We start from the raw sequence: 20,235 nt of genomic DNA, 5'->3' as shown, positions 1-20,235 counted from the left end.
GGGTATAAGATGAACATCAAGAAAAGCAAAACGAGGATAATGAAATGTAGTCGAATTAAGTCGGGTGATGCTGAGGGAATTATATTAGGAAATGAGACACTTAAGTAGTAAAGGAGTTTTGCTATTTGGGGAGCAAAATAACTGATGATGGTTGAAGTAGAGAAGATATAAAATGTAGACTGGGAATGGCAAGGAAAGAGTTTCCGAAGAAGAGAAATTTATAACATCGAATATAGATTTAAGTGTCAGGAAGTCGTTTCTGAAAGTATTTGTATGGAATGTAGCCATGAGTGGAAGTGAAACATGGACGATAATAGTTTGGACAAGAAGAGAATAGAAGCTTACGCAATGTGGTGCTACAGAAGAATGCTGAAGATTAGATGGGTAGATCACATAACTAATGAGGAGGTATTGAATAGAATTGTGGAGAAGAGGAGTTTGTGGCACAACTTGACTAGAAGAAGGGATCGGTTGGGAGGACATGTTCTGAGACATCAAGGGAGCACCAATTCAGTACTGGAGGGCAGCGTGGAGGGTAAAAATCTTAGAGGGAGACCAAGAGATGAATACACTAAGCAGATTCAGGAGGATGTAGGCTGCAGTAGGTACTGGGAGATGAAGAAGCTTGCACAGGATAGCATGGAGAGCTTCATCAAACCAGTCTCAGGACTGAAGACCACAACAACAACAACAACAACAATTATGACCTGTCCGTCGGGCCATTGACGGGTCCATTCGCTGTGTTGAGATATGTGTGTTTGTCGCGGTGTAACGTCCGTTTACAACAGCGAAGTGTAACGAAGGGACCTCCAGACGTAAGTACGTCGTATTTGTTCTACAAAATTACCTCATGTTTTACTGTTGCGTTCCGTTTGGGAAATTCTGACTCTTGAATTTCTTTGTTGAAACACACCTGACACCGGTTTATTTGTTGTTTTCATTTCTGCGAGAGGTGTATGAGGCATCTTGCCTGCTCTCACTATTCGTCACATTTACTAGCGACAGTAATATGTTCTTACTGGCCACGATTCATGTTTATAACCAATGTATGGTATGTGAGTTGCCAAGACTACGGAAGGAGAACAGACACGTCAGTGACACAACCGACAGTTCATAAACTCGTGGAAAAGAAAAGGACATAAAAGGGAGATTTGAACACGGATCTCCAGCTTGACAGTCCAATCAGGACAGCGCGGAACTTGCAGGTTCCTGGATGTTGCACATCTGAAGCTTGGACCGTCCACTGTTTCGCCTCAGGTTCCTTTTTCACAGTTCAGTAGACGTCCTTCCTGTTTTCGTGCTCGATCTGTGTTCAGTTTTTGACGGGCTACCCACCACTGGGTCATTTCACCAGTAAATCTGAGGGGGGTGCGATGTGTAGTTTCCCGCCTCGGCCCGCCTTCGTATCGCAGTCCAGCAGCGGCTCTGCGCGGCGCTCGGTTGGCACGTGGGCAGCAGCTGTCTGCGCAGAGGCCACGTGGCTGCGGTCAGTGGTTGGTCGGCGCAGAACTGGCGCCCCACACGTGTTCCGTAGACTTCAGAACGGGCCAGGTTCGGGTTGAGGCGTCAACGTGAATTCACTATCGAGCCCCTCACATCACTGTAACAGGATTCTGAACTTGCGACACGCGTCGTTATCCTATTGGAAGTTCCTGCCGCCGCCGGCGAAGACGCCCACTATCAGGCGGGGCGGGAGGTCGGCAGCGACGTGGACGCAGTGCCCGACCGCGGAAGGCCGCGTGGACGGCCCCCACAGCACGATAGGCTGCTGCCCGCACCCGGCGTCCCACGTCCGCGGCACGGTGCACGTTTCGAGCGGCCTTTCCCCTGGGCGACGGCGCATCCACACGCGGCCACCGACGAGAAACGTGATTCATCCGACCGGATAGGTGTCACGTTTCCACCGGTTTAGAGCGTTCTCGCAATCGCGACCGTGCCGCGCCGCGCCAACGTGGGAGCACGTAGAGCCCGGTTGCCAAAGTCGGGCCGAAACACGATGGGCCGGGAGACTGCAGCGGTCGCAGAAACGGAAAGCAACGCTGTTGCCAAATAGTTAGTTTGCTGCCGGACAGTAAAACTGACGGTCGCGATGGCTAGCGGTGGACGGCAGGTCATGCATTCTCAAGCGAGGGAAATTTTTGTTCGCGTGCGGGATTACTTTGAAAGTGAGAGGCGTAATGAAGGACGTATTCTCCGTGCGTCAAATGTAGTGCAACGACCAGCCGACGGGCTTAGTATTGGAACTGCTACAGTTAAACGCGTGACTAAGGAAAAACATATAGGCCTTGACAGTGGTGAGAGAGTTTAATCTTAGCACGCCAGGTAAGCGCAGAAAGGGCACGAAGCGAGTGACAGCTATACACATGTGGTATTCGGGACCACATTTACAGTTATTACTGTAGAGGTGAATTACCAATTAGGAAAAAACATTGTTTCCCTTCGTGAAGCAGGGCTGCTTTCCGGCGGTAAGACGTCTCTGAATTCTTTAGACTTTAAGTATAAAACATACAACGATGGTCAATTTGTACTGGAGAGGACGGACATCGCAATTCTGCGTTGCAGTTTCCTCAGAAAAATGTGCACTACTGACTTTGACAAAGTGACGTTTACGGATGAGACTTGGATCGATACAGACGACAGCGTTTCACACATCTGGAGTCTCGACACAGACTTCTTCAGTTCCGCGACACCCAAAGGGGAAAGGTGACAGGCAGGCCAACTGTTTGCCGCGCTGCAACTGTGGCGTGTCGCTTCGAAGAAGTCGGGAGATTTCCACGAAGAAATGAATACCGCGAGTTACCTCTCATGGTTTCAGGATAAACTTCTTCCGAATATTCCCCCCCCCCCTCCCCCACAAGTCTATGATAATAATAGCTAATGCAGCTTATCATTCTACTCGGGTGAACAAAGCATCGGCCACGCGGGATTCGCCGAGCGGTCTAGGGCGCTGCAGTCACGGACTGTGCGGCTGGTCCCGGCGGAGGTTAGAGTCCTCCCTCGGGCATGGGTGCGTGTGTTTGGTCCTTAGGATAATTTAGGTTAAGTAGTGTGTAAGCTTAGCGACTGATGACCTTAGCAGTTAAGTTCCATAAGATTTCACACACATTTGAACATTTGAACAAAGCGTCGACTACGTCAAATAGAAAAGACGAATTGTTAAGTTGGTTGAAGCGACATAATGTTTCTTGCACTGCTGAAACGAAAAAGGCAGAGCTCCTTCAGCTTGTTGAGCTTAACAAGCCACAAGCTCTTGTATACACGGTCCACGAAATCGCTACAGCTGCTGGTCACAAAGTTATTCGTTTGCCACCAGACAATTCACGTACAATGCGGTTGTGCTTATTTGGACTCAAGGGAAAGGAAACGTACCAAGAAGTAACACGCGCCCACCTTTCTCACAAAGCAAGGAGTTAAAGTGCTTCATCACGCTTTGAATGAAGTTACACCAGATACGTGGCGATTCGCATTTCTACGTACGAAAAAAATCGCTGAAGACGCTTGGGAGAGAGAAGGAATTGTGGAGACGAATGTGAAAGACATTATTGTTAATCTTGTAGAAGTAGATGATGATACGAGTGTCCGTAGCAGCACCGAGGACGAGATTTCAGCTGGTCCCTCCCCCCCCCCCCCACCCCACCCACCCGCCAGATCTGCCGCAGACGGCCGCGCGCCGTCCTCCATCCGCCCTCACTCCGCGCTACCAACCGACCAGCCACGCCGTTGCCGAGGTGGTGGTGGCAGGCGCCGGCCCACGTACGTCACCAGTTCGCCAAAGCCGCCTGCGGCAGTAGATTTCCCCGTTTGCGGCCTTTACCGTCGCTGGAACGATTCTCCACTCACGCCTGTTCCTCTTACTCTCTCTGGTCACCGCCCCACGCCCTCGCAACGCCAGTAGGTGCCCGCCGTTAAGTCTCGCTGTGTTCACAACGTTTCGGTTCATCAGCGTATAATTGGACACCATCCAGAAATTTCCTTTTCTTATTTACAAAAAAATAAAAGTCGAACACATTTTATTGGAAAGAGATACAGGAATGTTGGAGCTGTTTTCCGACACAGTGACCGTGACAGTCGAGAGATTTCTCATGTACAGGGTGGCGCACGAAATGTGTTACCAATTGTTTCTTTCACAATTTAAGACGCACAGTAGATAGGTCCGCTGGGATCTCTACAGCAGTATCAGCAGAGCTTGGAAAAAAAAAATGAGTTACGAAATGACGTGTAATTCACGATACTGCCGCTAGGAGACTAGTAAGCAGCAATGGCTGACAATGGAAGACTGACGACACAGCAACTATCGGCAATTCTATTACTTTTTCATGAAACGAAAAGCCTTGTTGTGACTCAGAGGCGTTTTCGACAACAGTTTAACACACGATGGGTCCCCTTTGCCGCGCGGGATTAGCCGAGCGGTCTTAGGCGCTGCAGTCATGGACTGTGCGGCTGTTCCCGGCGGAGGTTCGAGTCCTCCATCGGGCATGGGTGTGTGTGTGTTTGTCCTTAGGATAATTTGGGTTAAGTATTGGGTAAGCTTAGGCACTGATGACCTTAGCAGTTAAGTCCCAAGTCCCATAAGGTTTAACACACATTCGAACTTTTTTTTATGGGTCCCTTACAAGAAGACCATCCACAGGTTGTACGACAAATTTGTACAGGAAGGAACAGTATTGCAAGCGAAGCGACCTCGGCCTAAGCCTGTTTGTTCGCCGGAGAATATTCAAGCGGTACGAGTAACTGTACAGAGAAGTCCCAGGAAATTGTGAAGAAAGGCAACAGTGCAACTGGGAATATACATACGCTCCGTTCAACGCATTCTTAAAAGTGACCTCCATATGTACCCACACAAGATGACCTGTGCACAGAAGCTCACTGAAGAACACGAGCAGCAGAGACTACTGTTTGCTCAATGGGCGGAGGATAGGGAAGAAACTGTCAACAATGTTTGGTTTTCAGACGAGGCGCAATTTCATTTAGACGGTGTGGTTAGCAAACAAAATGTACGCTTTTGGGCCACTGAAAATCCACAAGTGCTTCATGAACGACAACATTATGCTCCGAGGATTACAGCGTGGGTAGCAATTTCCAGTCACGAATTTATTGGTCCCTTTTTCTTCGAAGAAACTGTGAACAGCGAGCGTTATTTCAGCATGCTTCGCAATAGCTTCATTGCACAGCTTCTTGCTACTGCCTTGCCCTTCAACGCCCAGTGGTTCATGCAAGATGGAGCAAGGCCACATACTGGAAACACTGTGTTGGAGTTTTTACACGAGCATTTCGACGTGCGGATCATTTCACTCAGGTTTCCAGGTTGCTTCAATGACGGACAAAATTGATCCCCCAATAGTCCAGACCTCAATCCATGTGACTTTTTTTCTTTGGGGGTACCTAAAGGAAAAAGTTTCCCCGAAACGTCCATGTGATTTAATGGAGCTCAGAAGACTTATTCTTCAAGCTTGCAGTGAAATTGCTGAAGACATGTGCCGTAGGGTAATCACTAACTTGAGTGCTCGTTTGAAGGAAGTTAGGAAACGAAATGGTGGACATATCGAGCATGTGCTGAGTTAGAACAAAATCTCCATGGACGGCTCTTCATTGTAGTAAATATTCCTTTGAGATTGTATTGACAATAAAGTTTATATTCAAAAACAAAATGGTAACACATTTCGTGCGATCAAGTTTTGTTTCTCTTTGTCTGCCGCCTGCGATTGGAACTAGCGAGTGCCAGTCGCCCCCAGAGCTTCACCACTGCTAAAATGCTGACCAGCGGACAGGAGTTTCTCGAGGGACACGGAATGACGGAGATCCCTGGGAGCTAGCCAGACCGGGACTGTTGGCTGGATGATGACACACTTGTTGTGCGCCGAGCACATGACAGCTGCACTGGCCGCTGCGCACCTCTCGTTCCGAGTGGCGCGTCTCGGTTTCCGCACTCTTTCACAGTAACGGACAGCGTTCAGTGATTCACCTCCCGACAGGAAGCCAGCGAGTAAAACGCCCTTCCTGTCCCACATCGCTTTCCGCGCCGTCGCAGTCTGTTTGAACTTTGCCTCGACCGGAGGTGTACTGTGCCGCCAACGCTCGGTTTGCGGCGTAAAGTGAGCTACTCGCGTGTCACCGCCGGTAATCATCCAGTAGAGGAGTTCGTCTCCGTCAGCACGGCACCGCTGCAGAAACGTCACTGCTGCACCTGAGCCACTGGTTTTTTGTTTTTCGGTTCCGACTTGACACACAATTACTCGAACGGCATCTGCTAAGTGAACATTTCGTGCAACAGGGATCGCGATGCCTGCGTACAATGGCAGCCGAGATCCGTACCGGCGCGGCGTCGGTTCTGCGCACCGCGCTGCCGCACCAGCTCAGCTACACGGGGGCGTAGGCTCGCCCACAGCCCTGTCCACTAGAGGCACACTGGCCCACACCAGCGACGCGCCATTCGTTTGCTAGCGACCTCCTGACCGTACACGCCAGACGACGTACTTCGATACCGGCGGTATGTTTCGTGGACAAAGAAACAGACCGAACCTCACGGTCGGAGACAGAAGGAATACCGCCCGTCATTTTCAGCCACTTATTGTAATTCACGTGCCACTTTTACACATTACATCGGCAACTTGTAGTGCTCTATCCGGGGCCTGATACAGCGCATCTTGTATGAATGAGTTTGGTTTGACACAGCCGACACTGGAGCATATTTTTTAACTGTCTGATCGTCTGCACAGTCACACTGGACATTGTCTTCTTAGTCGCAACCCCACCTTGGCGTATTAATTGTAGATCTGCCCACTTATGGTGCCAATCTGTTCAGCGACTTGCGCGCTATCGCTCGTCGTAACCGGGTGGTAAAGTTTCCCATCGTCTCTGCCTGCCAGGGGCAAGAGGATCCTTACTTTCCCACAACTGTAACCTGACTGTGTGTGGTTGTGACTGTGTCCGAGAAAGCCCTTTCTGGATTTTGTCTTTGCACGTGCATTTCATGTCCATGGAAAGCGTGAGTCACCTCTGATTCCATTTTCTTTTATTCTTTACCTACAGAAATTCCTCTTTCTGGGAACGTCAGTGTTGCAGGTAGCTCAGCCGGCAGGAACACTGCGCGTGGAAGGCAAGTCTTCTGCGGCTATTCGTGTCAGGTGATGCAGCTACGCGGATGGATTAGATTTGTAGACGGCCTGTTACAACTCTGCACATATCGTTGAAGGCTGCGTCCACCTGTGTGCCTGGTGTTGAGTTATACCAAAAGAGGGCGGGCTTACTCTGCAGCGGAATAAAACACTGCCCGTTGCACAGTTTTCTACGGAGGTTGTTACTGCCGGTAACTTTGAACTTGGTGTTCGTGCAAAGCTTTTTGTATGTTTGCGAACTCTCTCGAGTATCACAGAAAGGTACTTCGAAGTATCATTTTGTTCCAATCAACCCGTGGCCGGACCAAATTTAATTTCCAAATGGCTTCCCGGTTTCTCACATGGAAAGCACATACTTCTGTCTTAGACAGATTTTGTTTAAGGTAGTTTGCACTAGAATACACGCAAGGTTAGCCAACGGTGCTAATGCGCTGCTTCCTGGACTCGGGTAGGCGCACCGGCCCCGGATCGAATCCGCCCGGTGGATTACCGTCGTCGGTCGGTGCGCCGGCCCGCCTGGATGTGGTTTTTAGGCAGTTTTCCACATCCCGCTAGGTGAATACCGGGCTGGTCCCCACGTTCCACCTCAGTTCCACGACTCGCAGACATCTGAACACCGCCGGCCGAAGTGGCCGTGAGGTTAAAGGCGCTGCAGTCTGGAACCGCAAGACCGCTACGGTCGCAGGTTCGAATCCTGCCACGGGCATGGATGTTTGTGATGTCCTTAGGTTAGTTAGGTTTAACTAGTTCTAAGTTCTAGGGGACTAATGACCTCAGCAGTTGAGTCCCATAGTGCTCAGAGCCATTTGAACCATTTTGAACCATCTGAACACCCTCGCACTTTTCCACTAATTACACTAGACGGAGACAGCAGGGGTACACTAATTCCGTCCCGGGAGGGTATGAGGGCAGCAGCAGGAAGGGCATCCGGCCACCCCTCTCCACTAACCTCGCCAAATCCGTTTCTAACAATGCCGATCCTGCGTAAGCGCGGGACATGGCCCCAGTGAAAGAAAGAAAGAAAGAAAGAAAGAAAGAAAGTTTGCACTAGAATGAAATTTTCACTCTACAGCGGAGTGTGCGCTGTTATGAAACTTCCTGGCAGATTGTGTGCCGGACCGAGACTCGAACTCGGGGCCTTTGCCTTTTGCGGGCAAGTGCTCTACCAACTGAGCTACCCAAGCACAACTCACGCCCCGTCCTCACAGCTTTATCCTTTCTTCCACGAGTGCTAGTTCTGCAAGGTTCGCAGGAGAGCTTCTGTGAAGTTTGGAAGGTAGGAGACGAGATACTGGCAGAAGTAAAGCTGTGAGGACGGGGCGTGAGTCGTGCTTGGGTAGCTCAGTTGGTAGAGTCGAGTATCGGTCCGGTACAGAGTTTTAATCTGCCAGGAAGTTTCATAGTTTGCACTGTTCCATCTTGACAGTCCTCCAAGAGTATTAGTGTGTGTCTGCTCCACTCATTCAAAGCGTATGCTCTTTGTGGCAACAGCGTATAGAGTCACAGGTTGGCCGTACAGGACTGGGGCCTCTGCTGGCAAAAGTCGAGACTTGTGTGGCCCTAACATGATTGTTACTTCGTGGCTCTAGAATGAAGGCTTTCACGACCGGGTGACATGGCTGTTGATATACTTTCCGGGATGTGAGGTCGTGGTCCAAGAACTTTTCTGCTCCTTACGTTTCGTCCAGGACTGCGCTGGACTTCCTCAGAGGCGCTGCTCCGCTCAGTCTTGCCGACTGACCGGTCGGGTGTCTGAGAGCGACTTATATATTGTGAGAAAGGGGGGCGTCGTTCAGGTGACACGTGATGAGCAGTGATAATCCATAGCAAAGATAAGGTTGACTATCGATTACCATCTTGTCAAAGATAAAAATTGTTAGCAATTTTGTAGAGTCACTGTCCATATATCGCTAAGTTTCATAGCCTCCTCTTTGCTATTAACATTATCGTGATGTTTATAAATTTTAATAGCTTCTCTATATAGCCGTGGATGGTAATTTAACGTTGTAGATAAAACTTCGGTATCCGAAAACTTCACTTGGTGGTTGCCTCTCTAAGGGGAGGATTTCTCAAAATCAGTTAGGCGCCTGGAATTTTTACGTAAGAAGAGAGCACATTTAATTTGTACTTTAACTTTTTTGTTACGTTGTAGAGACTCGTCTTCCATACCGAACTTTTTAAAGCTGAAGAGGATGTTCCGGACAGCTCGTGTACATCGGATTTATGATTATACAGAAAGAGCATTACTTCGAGAAAGGATACATCACGCATTCTGTTGACTGTGAGTTACTGAAGCTTCATTTATTCTTAGCTTGTAAGATACAGATAGACCTGTGGAATAAAATTGATTATCTTACGTTTACAACTATGGAAGCTACGATAGAAATCACTAATAGTAGACATAAGAAAAAGTTCGGAAAGTTACAAGCTAATGTAACAACTACAAGTAATACGATGATCACTGATACTGTTATAAACAAGTCAAAGAAAGTGTTATCTCAAGACGAGATTTCCGTCCTTGCAAAAGGAGGAAATTACGCTATAACACCTGTGAAAGTACCACTTGAAGATATTATCGCGAATATAGAAGCAGGTATACGAAATATCCCTAAGGCAACCGCAAATGCAATGCGAATTGAAACCACTAGAGTCTTAAGCCACAGCAGACCTCTAGAAAGTAATTTAACAAAAGGTGAGAGGAAGGCTCTTATGGATTTGAATGCAGATGAAGAAATAGTGGTTCTTCCTGCAGATAAAGGGAACGCTACTGTTGTTATGAATACACAAGATTACCGAAGGAAAATTTTGAACCTTCTAACGTCAGGACAGTATAAAAAACTTGCGAGGGATCCTACAGCCAGTGTATTTAGGAAAACAAATAATTTGATTAAGTCATCTACCTCTATCCGAAAAGAAGATAAAAGAACTTTGTTGAAAAGTGAAGCTATGTGTCCTCGATTGTATGGTGTACCTAAAATTCATAAAATAGATTTTCCTTTAAGACCCATAGTCAGTGCCATCAATTCTCCCACTTATGAAATAGCAAGATAATTAACAACTTGTTTACAACCATTTTAGGAAAAACTGAGTCGTATATAAAAGACTCGCGTCATTTTATTGAAAAACTAGAGGGACTAACTCTGGCCCCTGAAGATATTCTTGTAAGTTTTGACATTGTATCCTTATTCACAATGATTCCTGTTAACGAAGTTATGATTTTCATAGCGGATATTTTTCCAGAAGATTTGACTGTTCTTTTCAGACATTGTCTTACATCAAGTCAGTTCAAGTGGGATAATGAATTTTATGAACAACTTGATGGGGTAGCAATGGGTAATCCATTAGGCCCTGCGATTGCCAATCTTTACATGGAGAAATTTGAACAATCAGCCCTAGACAAAGCTAATAACAAACCATCTCGTTGGTATCGATATGTAGATGACACATTTGTGGTTTGGTCCCATGGCAGAAAGGCCTTGGACGATTTCTTTGATTATCTAAATAAAATTCACCCAAAAATACAGTTTACCATGGAAATAGAAAAGGATAACAGAATATCTTTCTTGGATGTCTTAGTTATGAGACGGTCCGACAGAAGCTTGGAATATAAAGTTTTTCGGAAGGCAACACATACGGACAGATATTTACATAAAAATTCTAATCATCATCCACAACAAGAAAGGGGTGTCATAAAAAGTCTTGTCGATCGAGCGGAACGGATATGTACACCTGAACATTTGGATGCTGAAGTGAAACATCTGAAGCAGGCTTTTGAAAAAAACGGCTACTCAAGAAAAGAGATAAATAGAATTTTGCGTCCAAGGAATAGAAGACCAAAAGATAAGAATGAACCACAACGACAGAAAAATACAGTAGTTCTCCCCTTTTATTAAAAAAGTAACAGATCGGATCGGTAAGATTTTACGAAAATATGGCATAAAACCTGTCTTTAAACCAACAAAGAAAATAAGTCAAGTACTACGATCTGTGAAGGATAAACGCCCTCCCCTATCGACATGTGGTGTGTAAAAAATTCCATGTACCTGTGGTAAAGTTTATATTGGTACTACCAAAAGAAGCGTAAACACGCGACTGAAAGAGCATAAAAGTCTTTGTCGACTTGGAAAAATAGAAAAATCAGCTGTAGCGGAACATGCTCTTCAACCTGGCAACCACCAAGTGAAGTTTTCGGATACCGAAGTTTTATCTACAACGTTAGATTACTATCCACGGCTATATAGAGAAGCTATTGAAATTTATAAACATCACGATAATTTTAATAGGAAAGAGGAGGCTATGAAACTTAGCGATATATGGACAGTGGCTCTACAAAATTGCTAACAGTTTTTATCTTTGACAAGGTGGTAATCGATAGTCAACCTTATCTTTGCTATGGATTATCACTGCTCATCACGTGTCACCTGAACGACGCCCCCCCTTTCTCACAATATATAAGTCGCTCTCAGACACCCGACCGGTCAGTCGGCAAGACTGAGCGGAGCAGCGCCTCTGAGGAAGTCCAGCGCACTCCTGGACGAAACGTAAGGAGCAGAAAAGTTCTTGGACCACGACCTCACATCCCGGAAAGTATATCAACAGCCGCTTCGTGGCTCTATTGCCCGTGCGCTATATTTGCGGTTGTTAGCCTTTACTTTTTTAAAAAAAGAAGATACGAAACTCTCGCTTGAAATTTGACAAGGCCCAAGTTGTGGACCGACATAGGCGGCCGCCTGGTCGCGTGCTACTGTCGTGGCTGACGGGCGGTGGCGGCTCTACAGCAGGCGCCTGCTGGCACCAGCCGGGCAGGCGGCTGGAGGCGCGCGGCGCGCGCTCTCTCCGCTTCCCACGCTTCACCGGGTTCCACACAGCCTGCGCGCGCCAGCGACCGCCTCGGCGCGGCCGCCGCTCCGACAGTGTGCGGTCTTCGCGAGGCGCTGCCACGCCCGCACACACACACACACACACACTGACGTGGGCCCGATCCACACCGCCGTGTTGTGGCCCGTCAATTATACAGGTGTGTCGTCGCACACACGTCGGGTCTCTCGTGACCCGTGCGTGAAGCAAGTTGGACTGCCAGCGAGTACCATACAGAGCTGCAAACAGTCCTGAGACTTTCTTTTTGCTGGGTCACTGGTCCTCTCACTGCCCGCATATGGCAACCTCTTCGTCTCAGAGTACGACTTGCACGCAGCGTTCTCAATTATTTGTTGAACGTATCGAAATGTCTGTCTTCCCCCACAGTTGTTACCTTCTACACTCCGCCTTGTACCGCGGAACTTACTCCACGATGTCTTAACATGTGTCGTACCATTCCGTTTCTTCTTCTCGTCACTGTGTTCCGTATGTTCCTTTCTTCGTCTGTTCTGCGAAGAACCTCCTCATTTCTTATCTTATTACTGGTACCGCGCGCCGCGGAATTTGAATCCGCGTCAGACGTCATGGACGTCGAAGACCCGTAGAGGTCGCTGCACCGTAAGCTGTGGCGGCGCGCGCCTCCTGGCCCGCTTTTAGTGTGAGGGCGCCACAGCGGAACACGTGGTCCCAGCGGCCAATAGCGGCGCCCCCGAGAGCGTACTTAAGCGCCGGCCTCTCGCTCAGCCAGTTTATTACTGGAAACCCAGATGTGCGACTAGCCGAAAAACGGGCAACCGCAGGGAAACCGTACTGTACACAGCACGCAAACCAGCCACAAACACCCCCTACACCGTCTGTGAGCCGATCTATGACCGATCGCCCACTAATCTACAACGACCTTGAACTGTTGCAGGGACGCAGCAACTGCAGCAAGCGCCGCAACAAGCTCCAACAACGACAAAGGTAACAATGCACGATACCTCGAACTAACAGAACCACACCTTGCATGCACTGTCGCAGATAGCAAGCCGCTACTGCCCTTACTACCCGTCCTACTGTCGCAGAGGTTTTTTTTCCCTTGGCTCTTGCCTTGGCACTTTTTTTTTCTCTGCCCTTACAACCGCTACCCTTCAATCGTTTTCGACCACTTCTATCTCCTGATGGACCATGTTAATGAGTAATCTTACCCAGACGCATGGACACCATCACAGCCCGCATCCTGTGACGCCTGATTCAAAAACTAAAATGTTTACGGAGGTGACAGTAGAACTTTTGGTTTGGTCACCACGTTGGTGTGGGCGTGGAGGGGCCCCATCCTTTGTTTGTTGCTCAGCCAGTCAGTCTGATCTCGGTTACGTCGGTTTACACCTCGCTTGCGCTAGACTGCTTTCTTCCTGGTTCGTGTACGAGTTTGTTTCGTTGTGTCTCTGTTGTTCGGTCTTCTCGTATTCGTTATGTCCTCCGTCGGACGTGTCCGTCCTCTTCCGTTGTGTTGTTGTTCGCGGGTCTGTCCGCGGGTCCCGCCGCGCCTTCCGCCAGTGCCACCCCGCCACCGTCCTGGTCGCAGTTACAACATTATTAGTGCGCACAGTTTTCAACATCCTAGTACAGTGCCACATCTCAAACCCTTCAACTCTCTGCTTTTTCCGCAGTCCCGATCCACTTCGGTGCAAAGCTGCTCTGCAGACGTAGATTCTCGGACGTTTCTTACTAAAATTAAAACCTATTTTTCATAACGGTAGACTTCTTCAGGGCAGTATTGCCCTCTTTTGAAGTGTTACGCTCTCCTCCTTGCCTTCCCTCCTGACTCGTGTGTTCACTTCGTCTCGTTCGACGTCCGAATTTGGATTCTACGTTTATCGCTAATCTCTGCAGCAGATGATAGCCCACACTTTTCCTCCGTTTACTCTCAATCCGCAGCGTGTACTCATAAGAGCATTCCACCCACTGTGTCTCCTGATACCCTTCCCCTCTTTCACTGAGGATACCGGTACGTGTGCAGTGAACAGGACTCTGGCTCCAGCGTTCGTACATTTAAATTCTGCGCGTACAGTGCTAGACGACGCACTGCCCTATCCGTATTTTCCACTCAACTGTTAAGACAGAACAGTGCAGAGTGCTCCCTCCGGACAAAACAAATGGAGTTGCAGATCCAGGTGAGCGGCCGGCCGCACCCCACGCAGGTGCGACATTTTCCGACAAGGAACAGACTGTACTGGACAGGTTCGCCTGTTCAGCACTAAAACGCGCCACTAGGAGTTGCGAAAGCGACTGACAACATGTACATGCAGCTGTAATGGACCGGATGATCGTAATGTGCCGACGAAACGCGTCGTCCCAATAAATGTAAAAAGTCACTCAAGCGGCAAAAACAAATGCACTTGTACCATTATGATCATGAATGTATCTCGCTAGAAACCTCTGTGTCATGAAATAAAAAAAAAAAACACGAGACGTGTTGAATACATAACACAACACATTTTTTCTTCACTCAATTTGCTGCAAAACTCTATTTTTCGACATAATCTCCGTTCAGTGGGATGGCCTCAAAAAATGGTTCAAATGGCTCTGAGCACTATCGGACTCAACTACTGAGGTCATCAGTCCCCTAGAACTTAGAACTACTTAAACCTAACTAACGTAAGGACATCACACACATCCATGCCCGAAGCAGGATTCGAGCCTGCGACCGTAGCAGTCACGCGGTTCCGGACTGAAGCGCCTAGAAGCGCTCGGCCACCACGGCCGGCTAGAGCCCGTATGGCAGCACTCTACAGGTCGACGTCTTGCTCCATCAATAACCTCCCCGTCATCCACGTAGTGCTTCTCGCGGAATGCACCCTGCAGTGGGGCCAAAGAGGTGGAAGTCGCAAGGTGCTGGATCCGCGCTGTAGGGCGGTTGAGGAAGAACGGTCGAAACAACTTCCGTGAGCTCCTCTCGGGTGTGCAGACTTGTGTGTGAGGCCTCGCCCACTTTGGTAGCGAGGTGTGTGATTCATCTGCAAGAGTCACAGCTGTGTGCAGCCGACGGCCACGCAGGCGACTGGAGAGGTTTGCGCGACCTTGTTGCGATGACGGCACACGCCTCGCCGACCGAAAGAGGTTGCTTTTCTTCACTACCGGGACTCTGCAGACATTCTGAAAGCGCCTACGAATATTTCCGATGGTTTTCCGCAAAAATAAAATCAATGATAAAGCTGCCGTACGACAGAATCACGTCCGTGCCTGCCGTGACGGATAAGATATGACCCTGCAGAAACAGCTGACAGTCACCAATCAACAGGGGAGGCAGTTTCGATACTGAGGAACAGATCCAACTCTTGCGCTGTGTGAGCATTGTCGAAAGAGCGGTGAGTCTGTCAGATGTCAGCCCGTGGGCTTACGCACATAATTCTCACACCATAGTTTTCATTGTGGGTAGAACAAAGGAAGTGCAACAAATATTACGTTACTGAAGTGACAGAGCTAGTGATGCGCGGTTACAGATATTCCTGGGGAGTCTTTGTGGCAGAAACGGTGACCTCGAAAATGCTAAAAATTTGTGTGAATTCCTAAGGGAGCAAACTGCTGAGCTCATCGGTCCGTAAGCTTACACACTACTTAAACTATGCTAAGAACAATAGACACCGAGGGAGGGCTCGAACCTCCGGCGGGAGGGGCGCCTCTAACCCGGCGGCCACTCCGCGCGGCTAGTGACCTCACATGAAGCACAGCGCAGTGTTGTGAATTGCCAGAGAAAACAGGATATGGACTACGTACGGCAATAAAGTTTATTGCGGCTTTTACCGGTATTCACTTGTCGTTCACTTTGATGAGGCCGTGTCAGAATCTGTGATCCTCGTACCGGTAGATTCGTCATGTAATGGTACTTACGTAACCATTACGGCACCTCACATCAACCTCTCGATAACAGCAATATTCTACTGTGTTTCTGTAAAATATTTAACATATTTCTCTGACAACATTCAGATTTGATTTCATTAATGTAGAGATACTTTGATACATCGATATGTTTATATTGCAATGATATTCTTATATGTATTCTTTCTTTTGTCACTACGATCCTTGACGTACTTGTAACTCTGATTTTTGGGCGCGTAAGCGGTTATTAGAGAGTCAGGTCTAGGTCGTCATGTTGAAAAGACGCAAATTGTAGTCAGTTTATGAAATGTGAACTTTAACAGGAAGATATTTTCAAGTATGTTTTATATCGTGAAGTGATGTTGCAACAAAAGTAATAAAAAAGAAGTGTAACTTAAATTCGGAGTGCTGATTACTTTTTTACATCACCATTGTCCTAACTTGGAAAAGTTTAATCTTCAAGATTCGTTTATGAAGCACCTCTTTAAAACTTTTGATATCGCAGAGTAACACCTAGGCCTCTTTGCATCCGAGCTTGGAATCATCACTACCTAGATTTTCGACGATTGAGCCATGAGTTCACAACGAGACCAGCGTGGGAAACACGAAAAGATGAGTGCCTAGCTTATCCATTATTTCAGGAAATGAGTTTATTAACTGTGCTCTATTCATACCTGCCACATAATATAACTTCGTTGTTGCCCGAAAATGCAATATTTAGCAGCGTGGGCAACACTACAATCATAATTAATTTTTGACCTTTGTTGTGTTAGGGTTGTTAGAGTCACCAACCATTGTGCGGATTATTGCAAGCGACTGATAAGTCAAAACGAGTATGAGTGCAGAAATGTTTCCTGTGGATGTTTGACTCCGACGAAGTTCATTTGTAAGGAAAAAATGTGCTCCGTGCTGGTGCCATCCAGTAACGTGGCAAGCACGAACAAACACACGCGCAGAGCACACCAGTCTGCCTCGTCTCAGCTCTGAACGCAGAGGCGCCTCGCCCCCCACCGCAGAGCCCCTGCAGCTTGTCTCGCGCACCGCCGTACCCTGCCGTCACGTCCCACATCAGTGGCACGTCTAACTCCACGGGCTTACGAGACGAACCTCCTATTCCACTCGGGGTACAGTTCCAACAACGGGGCTAGCATGCACGCCACAAAACACGTCGTTACACAAATACTACGCCCCGCCGAGTGATAACAGAACTGTCATCATTTCTTTCTGCCGTGGCACCTCAAAAACGTCTACTGGACTTGGCACTCGAACCAGAAAGCTTGCTTCCTGCCGGCTGAGCTACCTGGGCTCGAGTTGCAACCCTGACGAACGCTGGGCTCCTGCCAGCCCAGGACCACGCACCTCCCTCGCTCGCTTTACGACGAGTCCTCTGCCAGTGCGCACACAGCTTGCCAGTTCCCTCAGACACGGCTGTATACTTGCTAGCCGGCATTAGCTGACAGGTACTTCGAATTACGCCCTGCAGGCGAGTCCGCGCAACAGATGGCCGCAGCGAGTGAGGCGTGCCGTGCGCGCAGGCCCGCCGAGTCACGGGCGCAGCCCGCCCGCCGCCCGCCTCACAGGCAACTCCCAACACGTCACTGTCCTACTCGTTACCAGCGACCACCTCCAAGTATTGTGCGTGTAGTCCATCACAGGACCTCTGCCCGCCCGGAGGGTTCACCATAATCGTCGAGCATGGGAGCAGACGCAGTGAGAGGTGAGGCAGCAACCTTGCATTCCTTGTGCGTCTCGTACTCACAGCCTAATCTCAATGTCGAGAAACTTCTCCGACTAAAAAATCAGTTTTTTTAAACTGAGAATATCCCCCATTTAACAACAGTTGGAACTCTGATACATAATGCCGCCAGTGTGGCTGCCTTGTTTTATATTATCTGAGCTATAAGAGTCGAGGGGCATGAAAGGGAAGCAGTGGTTGGGAAAAGAGTGACACAGGGTTGCAGCCTCTCCCCGATGTTATTCAATCTGTATATTGAGCAAGCAGTAAAGGAAACAAAAGAAAAGTTCGACGTAGGTATTAAAATCCAAGGAGAAGAAATACAAACTTACAGGTTCGCCGATAACATTGTAATTCTGTCAGAGACAGCAAAGGACTTGGAAGAGCAGTTGAGCGGAATGGACAGTGTCTTGAAAGGAGGATATAAGATGAACATCAACAAAAGCAAAACGAGGATAATGGAATGTAGTCGAATTACGTCGGGTGATGCTGCGGGAATTAGATTAGCAAATGAGACACTTAAAGTAGTAAAGGAGTTTTGCTATTTGGGGAGCAAAATAACTGAAGATAGTCGAAGTAGAGAAGATATAAAATGTAGACTGGCGATGGCAAGGAAAGCGTTTCTGAAGAAGAGAAATTTGTTAACGTCGAGTATAGATTTAAATGTCAGGAAATCGTTTCTGAAAGTATTTGTATGGAGTGTAGCCATGTATGGAAGTCAAACATGGACGATAAATAGTTTGGACAAGAAGAGAACAGAAGCTTTCGAAATGTGGTGCTACAGAAGAATGCTGAAGATTAGATGGGTAGATCACATAACTAATGATGAAGTATTGAATATAATTGGAGAGGAGCTTGTGGCACAACTTGACAAAAAGAAGGGAGCGGTTAGTAGGACATGTTCTGAGGCATTAAGGGATCACAAATTTAGCATTGGAGGGCAGCGTGGAGGGTAAAAATCGTAGAGGGAGACCAAGAGATGAATACACTAAGCAGATTCAGAAGGATGTGGGTTGCAGTAAGTACTGGGAGATGAAGAAGCTTGCACAGGATAGGGTAGCATGGAGAGCTGCATCAAACCAGTCTCAGGACTGAAGACCACAACAGCAGAAACAATCTGATCTCTGATTTCAAGTTTTTACTATTTGACTATGGTGAGCCACTGCTAAAAAAAAGCTGAAAGTAAAAATCCCATAGTAATATTAACAGCACAAAACTCATGCCTGGTGCTCTGGAATACACATCTGACTTCTTTTTAATTGTTATCCACAACTCTGTACTCGACATCAACGAGTGGCGGACTACAGAGTTGTGCGGCAACTGTCGTGGGAAATGTCGATGGGATCAGAGACCATCAGCTCACAAGTTAAGGGGGGTAGGCCGTCAAATGGGCCGACTTGCAGCAGGAGAGGCATCTCACGACATTTTAATTTCCAGTGTCTATACTTTTACAAGTAAATTCATAAAACATTGTCAGCATCACCAGGAGGGATTCAGGATTCACACCCATTGCAGTGGAAGTTCGAAAACATAACAAAATAAATTTTTTTTTACGTGCGAAATTTCATTATTTTTTCACTTACTAATGGCTGCATTTGTTGCTATAGGTACACTTTTCTTCATAAGTTAGAGAGATTCTTCGATGAATTTTGCACAGCATACAAACCATTCTTACAGGTGTATGAAACTCTAGAATTTATTTAATTTATGAAAAAACCAATGAGCTGTTATATTTTAAACTTCATGTTTAGAAAAAACACAAATTTTCTAGTTAATTACCTCAATTTTCACCACAGTTCTTAATAGATTTGTAAAATTCTAGAGTTTCATACACCTTTGAGTATGGTTTGTATGCTGTGCAAAATTCATCGAGGAATCTCTCTTACTTATGAAGAAAAGTGTACCTATAGCAACAAATACTACCATTAGTAAGTGAAAAAAATGATGAAATTTCACATGTAAACAAAAATTATTTTGTTATGTCTTCCAACTTCCACTACTGTGAGTGTAAATTCTGAATCCTTCCTGGTCATGCTGACAAAGTTTTATGAATTTATTTGTGAAAGTATGTACAGTGGAAATTAAAATGTCCTGTGATGCCTCTCCTGCTTCAAGTCGGGCCGTTTGACGTCCTACCCCCCCCTCCCCCCCCCCCCTAATACGACAAGCAGAAGATTTACGTAATTTGCAGTTCTCCAAACAACGAAATACTCATTACAAATAACACAGCAAGAAACAGGTCCAGCTATCACAATTTCAATCAGGATGAGACTGCCTGAAGTAAACACGAACTACATTATTCAAAAGATTTCGTGCTTGCAGCCGGTCGTCGTTAGCTTCCATCCACGATATTTCGACTGGACAACTGCCAGCCATCCTCAGGTGAGTTATCGAAGACTGACGAAGACGCCCTCCGTTTCGTAATATGTAGCGTGCAGCCAGTATTCCGCGCATGCGTCAAAATCATATGGACAGACGAACCACACCGCCCGCCAGCAGCGCCCTCGCTGGTGGAACTGCAGAACTCAGCTGTCTTCGGTTTTCTCAACTGCCGCGGCTATCCGAGTACTCTGACGTCTTCGTCTGGAGCAGATCTTAGAGATGACGGGGTTCCACGCACTATCTAGCTGGTAGCCAATCTCACGGTTGATAAGATTGTCATGCGAA

The 20,235-nt window shown here is 47.5% G+C and overlaps 1 protein-coding gene and 1 non-coding gene across 2 annotated transcripts in view; both read right to left on the bottom strand.

Moving 5' to 3' along the window:
• LOC126260973 (unc-112-related protein-like) overlaps positions 1-20,235 on the bottom strand; it is a 651,959-nt gene that overhangs the window by 593,643 nt on the left and 38,081 nt on the right. The window lies entirely within an intron of this gene.
• Trnal-caa (transfer RNA leucine (anticodon CAA)) lies at positions 8,226-8,300 on the bottom strand. The gene has a single exon. It is a non-coding gene; the product is annotated as a tRNA-Leu (tRNA).

The sequence above is a fragment of the Schistocerca nitens genome, chromosome 5 (assembly GCF_023898315.1).
Source record: "Schistocerca nitens isolate TAMUIC-IGC-003100 chromosome 5, iqSchNite1.1, whole genome shotgun sequence".
NCBI classification, from domain to species: Eukaryota; Metazoa; Arthropoda; class Insecta; order Orthoptera; family Acrididae; genus Schistocerca; species Schistocerca nitens.
Note: the sequence above shows the minus strand (reverse complement) of the source record. Positions and strands in the feature narration are given on the sequence as shown.